Genomic DNA, 16,677 nt, shown 5'->3' with positions numbered 1-16,677 from the left:
CTCAGTCCGGTCGTATTTGAAGATACCTAAATACGCCAGCCTTTCGGTAGATTTACCGGCACGTAAAAGAACTCCTGTAGGACCGGTCTTAATCCACGTGCAAATTTAAGAACACAGCCTCGCAACGCCCATTTGAATTCGCCGACGACGTGATCTGATTGGCTAACTATAATAGCCGAGAAAATGACATCGACGCCAGATATCAAATTACTTTTTAAAATTATATATCAGTATGACCAACACTATTTATTTATTTATTTATTTATTTATTTATTTATTTATTTATTTATTTATTTATTTATTTATTTATTTATTTATTTATTTATTTATTTATTTATTTATTTATTTATTTATTTATTTATTTATTTATTTATTTATTTATTTATTTATTTATTTATTTATTTATTTATTTATTTATTTATTTATTTATTTATTTATTTATTTATTTATTTATTTATTTATTTATTTATTTATTTATTTATTTATTTATTTATTTATTTATTTATTTATTTATTTATTTATTTATTTATTTATTTATTTATTTATTTATTTATTTATTTATTTATTTATTTATTTGGGAAATTGAAATCGCGATATTCTGAATGCTCGTATACAAGGCTCACATTGATATATATCTAAGTGATAATATTTACTCACAGTAAAATCTTCTAAATACTATGTTCGAGGCATTGTCTAGAAATACGCATGTTACTTATTATTAACTAACTAGCAAGTGTAACCATGCTTCGCTACGGTATTCTACCATGTATACGGATTTCTACTTAAATTACTGTACGCACAGTGAGTAAGATATATTAAATTTCTTGTTTTATAGGGATATCCGAGAGACAAAACTGGGAGGATGCCAAACGTTGTTTCAGATGTAAGGTGGCAATGGTGAAGTTTTGATGATAATTGAAGGCCACTTCATACCACAACGGCAAGCCCACTTGCCAACTGCCATTCAATGTAGAGATGGAGAGTTTTCATTATAAATAAAGTTGAAGAGATTTGATTATAACCGAAAAATGCAGCAGTCTCTAACGTATAAAGAATGGGAATACAATAAAAATGCATAGGACCAAAGTTGAAGACTTTCAAAAATTGAGCAGCGATTGTGTAATCTGTTCTGTGATATAACTTACCGTTTATACAGCAGTTGCAAACGTCATTAAAATTGCCTCCACATTTCGTTAGTTTTCGCGGCCAAAATGTTATAGCCTATTTGTGAAATGCTTGGAATTTTTCCTCAAACGAAAGAGTATCCAGGTTTCGGGATTAGTACTCGCGTGCATACGGAGTAATTAAGGAAGAAAGTAATAAAGTTAAGAAAGTTGAAAATAATAGAAGAACTGAGGACACAATGATAGGACAAATATGTAGGCCTAAATACCAAGTAGATGTATTGGAAAATGAAATTTCCGTAACTAAATTGTGAAGATATGAGTTAAGGATATAAGAAGGCGGTAACAGGGTAGAAATCTAGGCGCAGGGATTCTTAGGTAAACAGATGAAAAAATGACTTATGGTGTTATTACTTAAGCCTGAGAAGAAAAGGCAGAGGCCAGAAATTAAAGCGGAAAACAGAAGTAGAAAAGAAGTACAGTAAAAATTATAGAAAATACCAGGAAGGACTTTACGGTGCGAAATAATGGGCTACACTTCGCGGTACTGTTCAAATATTAACAGCCTCATTGGTGCTATTCGAGGACGATTGTAACCTCCAACGGCATTCCACAAATATCCCGCAGAATGGCAGTTTGAGGTCTATCTCTCCTTGTACCCAAGGGACAATTACGAGTTCAGAGGAATGATGACGAAAATGGCATTCTTTACTTCTCTTTAGTAAGCAGTCATAGACGTTGACATGGTAACCGATAAGTTCGTTGTCAGTCTGTCGGTCATTCAACGCAGAGCATTGAAAGCCACAGAAAATAGAAGTTTTCTCCGTCATGTACATAACAGAAGTTGTTTATAATAAAGGGATGTTTCACATATAGCCCACGCATTTTACAGAAAATCAATAGTATAAGAGAAAATTGAATAAAACTGATCTGATATTCTTAAAAATCCCTAATCAATTCAGCGATTCTTAAATCAAAAGCATATCTAAACCTTCCCTGGGATGAGCATACCGTAAATAAGAAGTTTAGTTGAAATCTATCCAGCCATTTCGCCATGATGGTGGAAGAAACACACAAACAGACACGAAAGTTAAAAACCACTGATACGGTCTTGAGTTAACCTAAAACTGATAAATATAAGAAAAATTGTCAAAACAAAGGAAACTACAGACAACGTACCAGCTACAAGTTTATTTGTATAGATACCCAAACAAATTAACGTGAATGCTGACAGTGGTAAGTTCTTCTTCTTCTTCTTCTTCTTCTTCTTCTTCTTCTTCTTCTTCTTCTTGCGTTCCGGCCTTCTAAGGACCACGTTACAATTTCAATTCTTCTTCTTTAGTTCTTTCTTTTTCTTCCAGTATTCTTTCATTGTTTCACTGTGCTTCTTTTTCCTGTCTTCAGTCCACTTTGTGCCTGTTTTCTTTTCCTTCCTCCCTTGGAATCCTTCCATTTGTGAGACTTTCTTCCTAAAAATATTTCTTTCAGTGGTAAGTTATAATAATTTCATAACAATTGTCCTAATATAGATGCTTCGGTATGGTGCAAAATAAAGTTCTTACTTGCGACAACAAACTAAAATTAGAAATTGAAATTCATATAATTATATGTGTTCGTTTTCATATGAACTAAAATGGAACCCTGTTGATGATAGTGCGCTGTTCTCGTTCATGTGGAAAGCGGGTTTAATCCAGTTAAGGGCACCTGAATGTAATTAACCTACATCATGAACAAGCATTCAAAGTGACTATCAGGCTGCAAGCACGTTTTGCCTCTTCAAAGGCACATCAGCAGCCTTCTTTCTTCATACTTCGTTACCCTTAGAACACGTTCTTCGTAGGCCTAGCAATTTTATGATTCATATACGTTATCAATATATGGTTGATCTCCCTACACAAGACTCGAATGACAAACAATTTTCAAACAATAAAATAGTACATGCAAGTAATTCAGATTTCGATTGCTGAACTACAATACAATGATTTCAATTTTGCAAGAATATTGTGCTCCATAATTTATTTACGTTTTTTCTTTTTGCCAGTGTTTTAACCCTAGAGCGATGGAAAATGTAACGTGAAATGTCGGCCATGGTATAGTACATCAAATATACACTGACTGAGCAAATGTCATGGGATAGCGGAGCACTGATGCGCAGGTGTGTTGTCTGCGCACAACACGCCCCCTGTGCAAGCGGCAGTTGTATAGGAGACCTTGTGAGCAGTGGCTGTGCATGTGAAAGGTGTAACATGGAACGTCGTCGTGAGCTGAAACCGTTCGAACGGGGTATGGTGGTCGGTGCCCGACGGATGGGAAGTGCGATTTCGGAAGTGGTGCAGGAATTCAGCTTCACACGATCAACCATGTCTACGGTGTATCGTGAATGGTTGAATGCGGGTGTCACCGTCCACAACAGATGAGCGACCGGCCGTCCAGCCACCCTCGATGACCGTGACCGGCGACATCTGAGACGGATTGTCAATAGTGACAGACGGGCAACCGTGCAACACATCACGGCTCAATTCAACACAGGCCGTGCTAGACACGTCTCCCAGTGGACAATCCGTAGGAACATGGGTTCTATGGGGTATGGGAGCCGGCGCCGCACATGGGTGCCACTGTTAACCCGACGTCATCGGGCACAATAACGCGCATTTGTCGCCAGTCACCAGGGATGGACACTGGTACAATGGCGTAACGTGATATGGTCGGAAGAATCGCGATTTCAACTGCACCATGCCGATGGGAGGCACCGTGTATAGCGCAGACCACATGAAGCGATGGATCCCGCCTGCCTCGAAGGTGTGGTCCAGGGCGCTGGTGTCTCTGTTATGGTCTGGGGTGAATTTTCCTGGTATGGAATGGTCCCTCTAGTTGTTCTAGAAGAGACTTTGAATGGTACGAGGTATGTTGAGCTGCTCGGAGACCATCTCCACCTATTTTTGGCCTTCCGGCGCCCAGACGGTTCTGCGGTGTTTCAAGATGATAACGCGCCGCCACTTCGTTCCCACGTCGCCCGGGAATGGTTCCAGGAACATGCAGCGGAGGTCCAAAGACTGCAATGGCCACACAGGAGCCGCGATATGAACCCTATCGAGCATATCTGGGATGTCCTGGAACGCAGGCTCCGTGCAAAGGATACTGCACCCACGAACAGACCAGCATTGGCGGCCGCTCTGCAAACGATTTGGTGTCAGCTGCGTCTAGAGGACTACCAGGGACTTGTCGACTCACTTCCACGGCGTATCACCGCAGTTCGTAGGGCCAGAGGAGGCCCCACACGCTATTAGGTGACTATCCCATGACATTCCCTAAGTCACTGTATAAGGCGTGATCAAAACGTTTCCGTTTGAGGGCGTTGCTACAGTGGACGAGCAACGTAGCGCGACTCCGATGTGGGTATATAAGCTCGGACATGTAAGGAAAGGGATTTGTGTAGCAGTCGTGTCGTGCCGTGGTGCGTGCGTTAAATGCGGCCACGTGAACTATGGCGACGTTATAACCAAATACTTTCAAACAGGACCAATGTTTTGTTATTCTGTTCTTGGTTGACAAAGGACAAACACCGGTGTAGATCCATCGGAGAATAAAGACTGTGTATGGGTCAGCATGTCTGTCGAAAACCGTCGTTGTGGGATGGTGGGCCAAGTTCCGTTCAGGTCGCGTTTCGACACAGGACGCCGGTCGATCTGGGTGGCCAGCGCCATCCATTACGGACAACAACAAGTGCGCGGTGGAAGAGGCCTATATTTCTGATCTCTCCCCATGCGATTTTCACGCGTTCGGTTCCCTCGAAAAGGCCTTGAAGAGTCGACGCTTCCTGTCGGAGGAGTCTATGCAGCAGGTAGTTACGGACTACTTCACACAGCGTTTTACCACACGGGGATCCACAGCCTTGTGCGTCGGTGGGATGAGAGCCTCAATGCTCACGGTAATTTTGCCAGATTGGTATTCCGATTCAGGGCTGTACGGCCGTTGAACGGAAACTTTTTGATCGCCCCTTATATAAACTATTATATAAACCACTTTAGCCATTCATTTTCACGAATACACGTTTTTACAATAAAATGGCATAATATCCTTAGCCTGAAAACGTTTTTAGAATACTTCATAACAAATTTAAAAATGTCAACTAAAAATCAGCATAACATTTAGGGTTCAAAGCTATTACTGATGTTATAATTTGTAGCAAACAGTATGTATTTAATATTTTCAAGAATGAACACAATGATTCTCAATATGCTGAGCAAAGGGTAACATGTAAATAAGACAAAGAAGTTTCAGCCAACAGGCAAGTGCTGGGGCTGTACCTTAATTAAGGCCACAGTCGCTTCCTTAGCACTCCTTTCACTTTCCTATCTCGTCATGGCTATAAGAACTATCTGTGTCGCTGCGACATAAAGCCACCTGTAAAGAAAGAGAAGTTCCAGCCGGGTCAGATTCCTTACTTTTAATGTTCTTTTTTGAATATATTGGTTTAGATGTTTTACCTAATTCACTTTCAATGGTAAATCACCATTCAAAAGGTATATCCAAAGAAAAATAAAGTTACCCTCGTCGGAGATAACTGTAGAATAGGGTAATTTCAAAGCCTTTTTATCCTGAGATTATTAGTGTGAAAATTGGAATGGCAGTAATTGCATTATCAGCTTGAAGCTGTTAGCATACGGTACTCCTTGTTATACGGAAGCTCTCTCTTGTGGATTTGTACTCTCTTAGCATTTGACACCTCTATAATCATCGCAAAACTCAAACTGGCTAGAGTTGCGTCTCTGATGTACTGTATTCTTCTTCTCCTTCACTAAATTGACTGTTGGATTCATGATCACTAGTTATCACAAAATCCGGGTCGGCGTCTAAATTGTCAAGTTCATTATCGTATAACATTTCCCCTATTTCACATGTTGAAATCCTTCCACTTGATGCTGCCATGTTCAAAAGCTCAATTTTATTTACTTTTAACAAATACGTCACAATTGGGAAATATTCCTGTGGCAATGATTACTTACAGTAATGTGATAATAAAATTAAAACATAACTAACCAACAACAACAAATCCCACTACTACTTTTTTAACAGTTGCTTTAGGTCGCACCGACACAGATAGGTCTTATGGCGACGATGGGAGAGTAAGGGGCCAGGAGTTGGAATGAATCAGCCGTGGCCTTAATTAAGGTACAGCCCCAGCAGTTGCCTGGTGTGAAATTGAGAAACAACGGAAAACCATTTTCAGGGCTGCCTGCAGTGGGGTTCTAACCCACTACCTCCCGAATACTGGATACTGGCCGCACTTCAGTGACTGCAGCTATCGAACTCGGTTACTACTACTACTACTACTACTACTACTATTATAGCAACATGTGTACAACAAGCAATTCCATGGAAAGGAAATATTATAAGAAATACTACTAATTTAACATTCTACATCCAACATCATCATATACAAATTCACACACAAGTATTTCCAGTGCTTAACACTACGGCTTACACTACAGTAGGTTGGGATTGCTACTGGCTTAGCATTATAAGTGGTAATAAAGTAAAGTTAAGACATAATTAGCCAACAACAGCAACAACAACAAGAGTACGACAAGCAGTTCCATAGAAAGAGAATATTACAAGAATATTACCAGTGGAAACACTAATGGTTTTGTTTACTGACGGTGAACATTCTCTATTCTGTAATTTACATTTTGCCCAAAAGTGATTATTCAAGTCCTAAGACTTGCTTGAGAATTTACATTTAAAAGATGATATTGAATTTTAGAAATTTACATTAACAAAGAATTTTTAAACCTTCCTCTCAAGTCAGCTTTCTGAAACTATCACATAATTAAAAGATGTCTGCCTTTACGTTGAGCTGGTGGTCTTTCCGACGGTGGACAAGGTTTGCCCCCTGCCTCCACTACGTATGCTCTCTAGACCTCAAGAGTGGAGCGATAAAAGGACAACATGGCTAAAAAGGTCCCAGCTTTTATAGCAGATGGGAAGGTTCCAGAACGCTCTAGGCCGAAAGTCTGTACACACCCTCAATTTTGATTGACTAATTAAATAAATATCCAACATTTTTGATTGGCTAATAATTTCGTGAAGAAGGAAGTGATAGAAGGGCTAGTAACCTTAGACACAAAATAACAATCTACAAACACTTAAACTTAGGAACTAAAATTTTATGTGAAAATTAACTGTCTATCCTCCCACCAGAAAGGGCACATAAGTCGACAGTAGAGACAGTTCAAGATACAGTTCGAAACTTCTTCCAATACACAGTTCAAGGTTCACATTACAGATGGCCTTTTAAAAGGCGCTCAGTTTAAATGTACAGAGCAGGTGTACCTCCAGTACAATATTAAAAGGTGAATACAGTATAATACCGTAGCATACTTTTCCTAAATCCAACTTTATAAAGAAATGCTATGAACAGACTATTAAATATGGAACTTGCATTTATTTACAGTTATAAAGGTAATGCTCTAAAGTATATAATAATTCCGGTATTAATAATTTACTTAATTTGTTTATGTGTTCTGAAAATATATTTATTAAATTTGGCCTATCCCCCTCCCTATACAAAATGAAATCTTCCGAAAAATGGAGACGGTGTTGAGAAGCTACGTGTTTCTTATGGGAGTTCAATTTCAATCTTGTAAATATATTAAACGCTTTTCCATCGGGGAAAATGCAAGCATTTTCAAGGTTATGAGACCAACAACGAGAACAATTTCCCTCACTCGCAAACGTTTAGTAATGTTTTATTCGTATGCTATTCAAGCAGACGTAGACAGAGTTCTTGAGCCTGAGGGGAGCTGTAAAAAGTTTAAAGTTGGCTGGAGTAGAGATCCAAAAATTAAGTTCGTTCAGGTTTCCTGGTACTGTTATCCAACAAGAGCAGGATACGGTCTGCATGGTTGAACTGGAGAAAAATGTCTAATGTACTAAGCGACAAGAAGGTAACAGAAAAATTAAAAGGGAAGATACATAAGGCTATGGCGAGACTAGTAATGATATATGGCAGACAGAAAGGAGATGGGCGGAAAAACTGAACGTAGTAGAAAGGCGAATTCTGGGATGGGCAAGTGGACATCCAACGTTGTAATACCTCAAGCCATCTCTTTTCAGTTTCGACTCAGTTAAGGTTCTTTAGTCTGCCGAAACTAATTTTTAATAACGACGTATAAACTACCTGAAAAAGAAAAACAAATGGTAATAATATATCTGAAAGATCATAAACAACTTAATTAACATAGAATGACTTATTTCGTTCTTGAAGGGACATCGTCAGATTCTATCAATTAACACTCAAATATTTATAAATGTATAAACGTTTCTATAACTGTTTAAATACTTATGAATTTGAAATATGGAACTTATATTAATGAAGTCCTCTTTTGTCTACATCCAAGCGTGGTGTTTGAAAACGTTTGCTCTGTCATTGGCGCGAGTCCAACTGGCTATCCAGTCCGTTGACCTTTCGCTAATTTAATTCATTTGTTTCTTTCTCAGGTAGTTTTTAAATTTGTTTCTAAGAATTGGTTCCGGAAGACTGAATAACCTAACAGTGAAAAAAAACTTGCAAGTTTGGACAAAGTGAGAAACGACGTGATTGGGAGAAGACTTAACGTCACTGAAGTTTCTGTGAAAATCAGAGAAAGGTGGGTTCAGATTGTATAACCGCGTTAAGATAAGATATTAAGATTATGGGGGATAACATGATTAAACTGATTCCAGCAGAGAAAGAAGTTGAGGACGACCCAGAAGGCGATGGATGGGCAATTTTTTCGCTAGTTGCTTTACGTCGCACCGACACAGATAGCTCTTATGGCGACGATAGGATGGGCATTTAAGGAAGCACGAAACAGCGGTGGCTTGTGGAGGAAATGGCTCAGGACGGAACAATTTGGACGACGAATATCCTCATCAGTGGCCCCCATAATTGGGATTAATCATGTTGAAGAAGAATATGGTGTCATTCAAGGCCCCATAAATTTAGCCCCAGATTTATTCAGCTTTCTATACAAAATTCATTGAGGGGTCCATATATTATTTTCCATTTCCGAACAAAACTAAAACAAACAATGTAATCATTAATATTGTGAACAGTTCATTTGATTTACTCCTGTGGGACAAAATACTGGCACCTCAGCTTCTCCAGAAAAAACGTCAAATAAGTAGTTAGTGGGACATAAGAACTATAATATTATTATTATCATATGATTTACATATCATTAATGACACTACATTATATGTCTGAAAATGGAACCTCCTTCAATTTTCTGTTTCTAGGGATAACTGATGCCTTTGCTGGTGAGAGTGTTTACAGTGCACTGTGTCTTCTGGTGTGGTGTAGAAAAATTTTGTTACTTCCATTGACCTGTCTTAGTCTCATCCTTGGCTTTGACAATATGAAATTGACTGTGGTATGAGCGATGTCAGTAATGCCATTCCTTATGCAGCCAGTCCCTGTTATGAATGGGGTGAAAATGTTGCTTTGTGTGTCGGTTGGTGCACGCATTTCAGTCGTCTTGGCAGACTAATACGTAAGAGAAACTTCCGGCTCAGCGAGGAAAGCAACGGAAAATTACCTCACCACTTATTTCCTTAGTACGCCTCTTCAGTAATGTATACATCATCTATGACAGCTGATGGTGGAACTATTGAGGATCAAACCAAACTTCGGGCTGAATACTCAACATACAACATAAACACATGGATAACTGAAATATTGGTCTCGGTATTTACGAAAAGTACATTTTTAACGACCGTTTCTGTGGGTACCATAACAGGAAAATTTATTTTATATAATTATAATTTTAATTCTTCATTATATTTATTTTCTTAAACCCAAGTTTAATTTTGAAGTCTTTTGCCTGTCTTCCAACAGCTGCAATTTTATCTCCCCATGTATCGCCTAGTATCCGAAAGAACAAAAAGAAAATATAATACCGACCTAGTCCTTTATATTCAGTGTTAATGATAGGTAACGAGCACGATGAAATAGGCATCAATATTTCAGGAGACAGTGTTGTTGTAGAAGATTAAAAGTCAGTTACCTTTACACGGGATAACTGCTTCTCTGCTCCTTATATCCAGGCGGGAAGGTTCGTCTTAGTGTAATATTAAAGAGGATCGCAACGGCGTGTGCCAGCATTTTAATTGGATTAAACTGAGTTTAAAACATAGGGATGATTTTTTAGTAACTGCTCTACTAAAAGTAATTGAAAGTAATGAGATGATATACTACCGTCATGTACAAGCTGTTATTGTTAATGTTTTCCTTGTTGTCGCAGGTGTTGCTGCTTCCACTGCTTATGCTGTTGTTTATGTGCCAGCACAGATTACACATGTCTGTGCTAAAGTAATAATTTTTTGAGATTAGTTAAATAAGGGATAAGCCTTTTTTTATATGACTTGAAATATTTGCCAGGAAAGCTATGAATTTATATGGATTTCAAACCTCAGAGTTGTGTCTTTTTATTTAATAGAATTCACTTGCAATGCAGGCTGAGATTCTAAAGACGGTCAATTTGATGGCTACTATGATCAAATGAAAGTCCAATAATAGGCTATTAGATCGTTAGGGCATAACAGATCAGCGACAACATTACAATATCATCATCAAGGCAGCTGGTATTTGAATCCAAATATTAGTTTCAAAATATCCGTGTGGTCTCGAACAAACGTCAAATTTCACGACACAGTTCATAAATCTCCGAATTAAGTTTTCTTCGGGGTGAAATTTGTACTAGATTCTGTGATTTTAACTCCTCTAGAAGGCAGTTAATAATTGAGTAACGTGACTTAGAATAAGGTCCGTTTGTTTTTATCCAATTTAGATTGTATTTATTGTAAGATGCATCGGTTTTATATCTGTACTTATATACAGGCTGGAGAAAAATACAGTGTTCAGCGAAAACTGACAAGATCTTACACAGTACGCCCACCAAAATGATCCATTTTCAATACACATGCATATCATGGCAAGAAATCCCGCTGGTTGAAATTCCAAGGTGCTACATCCCCTCAGTACCTAGAAAACAGAATTTGACCGAATGCTCTTAATGGCCGGCAGCACGCGCCACATTTCAACAACGTACGCATAGTGCAATGAGTGAACTTTCCGCTTCACAAGCTCCGTATGTATGAATCGAATTTTATCTCTGTAGTGTTTCCTTGGGTTTGTTGTAAAGGTTAGTTTTTACGTACTTTATATTTACAAGAACATTAAATCATTATTATTGTCATCATCATCATAATCCGGTTTTATCAACACAAAGGATAGTTTGCAGTATTTCTGTCTTGATCCAGTAATTTTATGCCGTGATACTTTGTGCAGCCAACAAAAATATTTTTTGAATTTGTTAGATATAAGATGATCTTGATGGGAGCCTCTGTGACTCGAGCGACAGCACGCCTGCCTCTCACCACTGGGTTCCGCGATTCAACTGCCGGTCAGTCCATGTAAGATTTATGCTGCATAAAACGGAGGTAGGACAGGCTTTTCTCAGGGTACTCCGTTTTACCGTGGGAGGAAGAAAAGGGAGGAGGAAGTAGCTTCTGCAGCAGTGAGAGAACATAGGGCTGACCAGGAGGGGAGGGGATCAAATGAGGTGGGTAGGGTTGAGGCTCTGGTCATGGGGGATTCCATCGTTAGACATGTGGGGAAAGTGTGTGGAGGAAAGGGAACCAGGGTAGAGTGTTATCCAGGAATTAGGTTGATGCAGATGTTGAGGAAAGTAGAAGAGAGGGAAGAGGGAAAGGAGAAGGTGGTAGTGTTTCACGTTGGTAGTAACAACGTAAGACAAGCAGGTATAAGTACCAACATAGTTGGGGATGTTCGGGATCTGGTAAATGCAGCACGGATGAAGTTTAAGGAAGCGGGGATTGTTATCAGTAGAATACTGTGTAGGAGGGATACTGACTGGAAGGTGATTGGGGATTTAAATGAGAATATGGAGTGGGTATGTGGCAAAATGGGAGTGAGATTTCTAGATCCTAATGGGTGGGTAGGAGACAGGGATCTGCGCTCAGATGGCCTTCAATTACACCGCAGTGGTACATATAAATTAGGAAATTTGTTTAGAAGGGTTATAGGCAGATATATTCAGGGAAACAGGGTGGCCTACGGAGCGGTGTTAAGCGAACAGGGAAGTGGAAATCAAGTAGGGATGACATAATAGATATATACTTACCAGATATTGTGATAGGAGTTGAATCATGGCTGAGAAATGATATAATGGAAGCAGAAATATTCTTACGGAACTGGAGTGTGTATCGTAGAGATAGGATAGGAATGGCAGGAGGGGGAGTATTCATTCCGGTGAAAAAAGAATTTGTAAGCTACGAAAAAGTTAAGGATGAAAAACATGAAATTCTGGGTGTAAGGCTCATCTCTAAAGATAATAGACAACTTGATGTCTTTGGAGTGTACAGACCGGGAAAAGGTAGCGCTGACGCTGATTCAGAATTATTTGATAAGATAATCAGCGGTGTTGGAAATGATATAGAAAGGAATGTGATAGTAGAGGTGACCTCAATTTACCAAATGTCAATTGAGAAGGTAATGCGAACGACAGGAAGCATGAACAACAAATGGCAAATAAGTTAATATGGGAAGGGCAGTTGATTCAGAAAGTGATGGAACAAACTAGAGGGAAGAATATTCTGGATGTGGTGCTGATAAAACCAGATGAGCTATATAGAGAAACCGAAGTAATAGATGGTATTAGTGATCACAAAGCTGTTTTTGTCATAGTTCAAAATAAATGTGAAAGTAAGGGAGGTAGGCCTAATTAAATTAGGACTATTAGGCAGTACCATATGGCTGATAAAACAGGCATGAGGGAGTTTTTAAAAAGTAACTATGATCGCTGGAAAATGGTAAATAAAAATGTACACCGACTAAGTGATGGGCTTAAAGCAATTGTTGAGGAATGTGAAAATAGGTTTGTGCCTTTAAAAGTGGTAAGGAATGGTAAAGATCCACTATATTATAACAGAGAAGTAAAGAGACTAAGGAGGTGCAGGCTGGAACGAAATAGAGTTGGTTATGGAAGTTAGGAGAAATTGGAGGAACTTAGTAGGAAATTGAATCTAGCAAAGAAATCAGCTAAGGATAAACTGACGGCAAACAAAATTGGTGGTCCTACAAATTTTAGTGAAAAATGGAAGGGTGTGTATAGGTACTTTAAGGCTGAAACAGGTTCAAAGAAGGACATTCCAGGAATCATTAATGAACAAGGGGACTGTGTATGCGGGGATCTTCAAAAGGGAGAAGTATTCAGTCAGCAGTATGTAAAGATTGTTGGTTACAAGGATAATGTCCAGATAGGGCAGGTGAGTAATACTAAAGAAGTATTAAAATTTACGTATGACAACAATGACATTTACAGTAAGATACAAAAGTTGATAACTAGAAAAGCAGCTGGAATTGATAAGATTTCTGGGGATATACTAAAGGCAATGGGTTGGGATATAGTACCAGTATAAGTCAGGGATTCTGCTACCACCACCGCCGCAGGCCCCTTCGCAGCGGCCTCTTTCGCCGACGCCGCCTCCACCTCCACACGCTCTTGGGAGAGGGCTCCGCCGCGTTGAATGCGCTGGCTAGGAGCGCGAGCCTAACCTCACATCCGCCATCTTGGAGGGACTTAACCTAACTTTCGACGCACAAGACAGCAAGCCTAACGTCATGTAAGGGCCTAACCTCAGTTTTACAGCCGGATACCCTTCCCAACGCCAATTGCACAAGATGGCGGCTATACACGGCTCATAATGAGACGCCTTAGGGGTGTTTGCGCAAGATGGTAGCTATAAGATGGCTGCTATACGTCGGCTCTTATGATTCGCAAGATGGCGGCTACAAGATGGGGTTACACAGCTCCTTATGAGACGACTTAAGAGTACTTGCGAAGGATGGCTGCTGCTCTTATGAGACGTCCAACGGATGCTTGAGCAAGATGGCGGCTATCTAATTCTACAAGATGGTGACTATACTTAGCTTCTTATGACACGGCTTAAGGGCCCTTTCACAAGATGGCTGCTATACATAGGCTCTTATGAGACGACCTAGGGATGCTTGAGCAAGATGGCGGCTGCTGTTATGAAGATCCTTATAGATGCAGTGGAGGGCAATTTGAAATTCCACGTACTCTTGTTTATAAAAAACGCTACATAATTTTTGACAGCGGCCATCTTTAATCAACGAAGCATCGTGCTCCTACCTTTAGCTACTATCTTTGAAATGTGGTGGTGGCAATGTCAACGTATTTTTGACAGATGCCATATTTAATTTAAAGAGCACCGTGCAGCCATCTTTAGCTACTACATTAGGTACGTGGTAGCGGGCAATTTGAAAAATTCCACGTGCCTTTTTGACAGGGGCCATCTTTAATCAACACAGCATCATGCTGCCATCTTTAGCTACAACTCCTGAAATGTGCTGGCAGGTAATTTGAAAAAATTTACGTGGTTTTGACACCTGTCGTCGCCATATTTAAACAACAACGCATCGTGTTATTATCTTTACGGCACTAAACCTTATCCTTATACATGTGGTGTAGGGTAATTCGAAGAATACCACGTGCTTTTTTGACAGCTCCCATCTTTAATCAACAGAGCATCGTGCTGCTATCTTTATAGCACTAGACCTCATACCTTTGAAATATGGTGGCCGGTAATTAGAAATAATCGACATGCTCTTTTGACAGCTGTCAACGGCCAGCTTTAAACAATGGCGGCTATACATTGGCTGTTAAGGCCTTCTCCTCATCCTCCTCATCCTCCCCCTCCTCCACCTCCACCGCCTCCTCCTCCTCTGTCAAGGCATAGCTTTATATCTCTATCGAAAAAGTTTAAACCTGCATCGAGAAGGCAAGAGTGTGCACGTGTTTGCAGCGATAACATCATTATGCATGTTTACACTTGCAGATCACAAAAAAGTGAAACATAACAAGGCTAGAATCAAACACTGTACACGATGTCGTTAACTTCAACATGCGTTCAGAACATTGTTTGATGTGTTCAGATCACTAAATAAGTGATTTTAAACATAACAAGCTGGAATCGAACACTGTACTCGAAACAACATATGTTCAGAACATGTCAGAGGATACCTTTGTTCTAAGAAGATCAGATCAAAAAACAAGTGATTGAAACATGACAAGACTAGAATCGAACACTGCACTCGATGTCGTTAACTTCAATATGTGATCAGAACATTGATTGATGTGTTCAGAACACTTAATAAGTGGTTAAAACATAACAAAACTAGAATAGAACAGATACACGATGACGTTACTTACAACAAGTGTTCAGAACATGTCAGGGGATACCTATGTTCTAAGAAGATGGATTCGAATAGAGAAAAAATAATAAGACTAGAATTCTGAACAGCTTGTGCAAGATAGCGGCTGTTTTAACGTCCACCTACTATTCCCGCTCGATTAAAGCGTATCTCTATCAAATATACAACGCGATCTAATGCATGAGGCAGTGCACATACTGCGTAGCCAACTTGCTCGGTAAACGATAATATGAATACAACAAAAGTACAACTTCAAATGATTTGCCTTCTATCATTTGTCTTGTGCGAAAGTAAAAAACTACAGAATAAGAACCATACTGCGTAGCGAACTCTCTCGGTAAATGAAAATCTGATTTAGTTACAATAGAGAAAACATAGATTAAATCCCTTTTCTCGTATCGCAAACACGAGAAGTGAAATTAAACAGGCCGCCTAGTGCCATAAGAAATACATTGGTTACATTTAAGCTTCCTAGCAGTTGAACAAGCTATCGCATAAACATGTAACATGAATATCGGTTCGGAAACATATTATGTCAATCTGTTGGCATGAGTTACAAGCATGTAACTTATGCGGAAAGTAAAATTAAACAGAAGGCATAGTGCTATAAGAAATACATTGCTTACATTTAAGTCCCTGGCAGTTGAACAATTTATCGCATAAACATATAACATGAAATATCGGTTCGGAAACACATTATTTCAATCTGTTAGCATGGGTTACAAGCATGTACCTTGTGCAGGACAGGGCTAATATGCAAAATGCTGAACCGAAAAATAATTGTGCTACACACATAATAGAGAATAGGACCTAAGTGTTCTATCTTATCAGAAGAGCAAAAGGATAAAAGGGCTCCTCCTCCTCCTATCCGCGTCCTTCTCCTCTTCCTCCTCCTGAACGCGTCCTTCTCCTCTTCCTCCTCGTAGGGATAAAGGGCTAGGGGGCTCCTTCTACTCCTCCTCCTCCTCCTCCTCCTCCTCCCCTGGAAGGAGTTAGCTGAAGTTGGTACATTTATAACAGCAGCAACACCCTCATCGATTGTTATCAGCACGAACGCTTCTACTTTTTGAAGTGTAGCAAATTATTCCATATTGGTAAATGGTTTTGTGTTCAGAACCGAAGAAATTTATACCACACATAACAGGGAATGGAACCCAGGGGTCACGTCTTATCAGAATTACCTAATAAAGAATAAAAATCCCGACGTATTAGTGGAGCAATGAGTTGCGTTTTCCTAACAGAAATCACTATCTG

Source organism: Anabrus simplex, chromosome 1 (assembly GCF_040414725.1).
Source record: "Anabrus simplex isolate iqAnaSimp1 chromosome 1, ASM4041472v1, whole genome shotgun sequence".
NCBI lineage: Eukaryota > Metazoa > Arthropoda > Insecta > Orthoptera > Tettigoniidae > Anabrus > Anabrus simplex.
The sequence above is the reverse complement of the archived record's forward strand: the minus strand, read 5'-3'. Positions refer to the sequence as shown.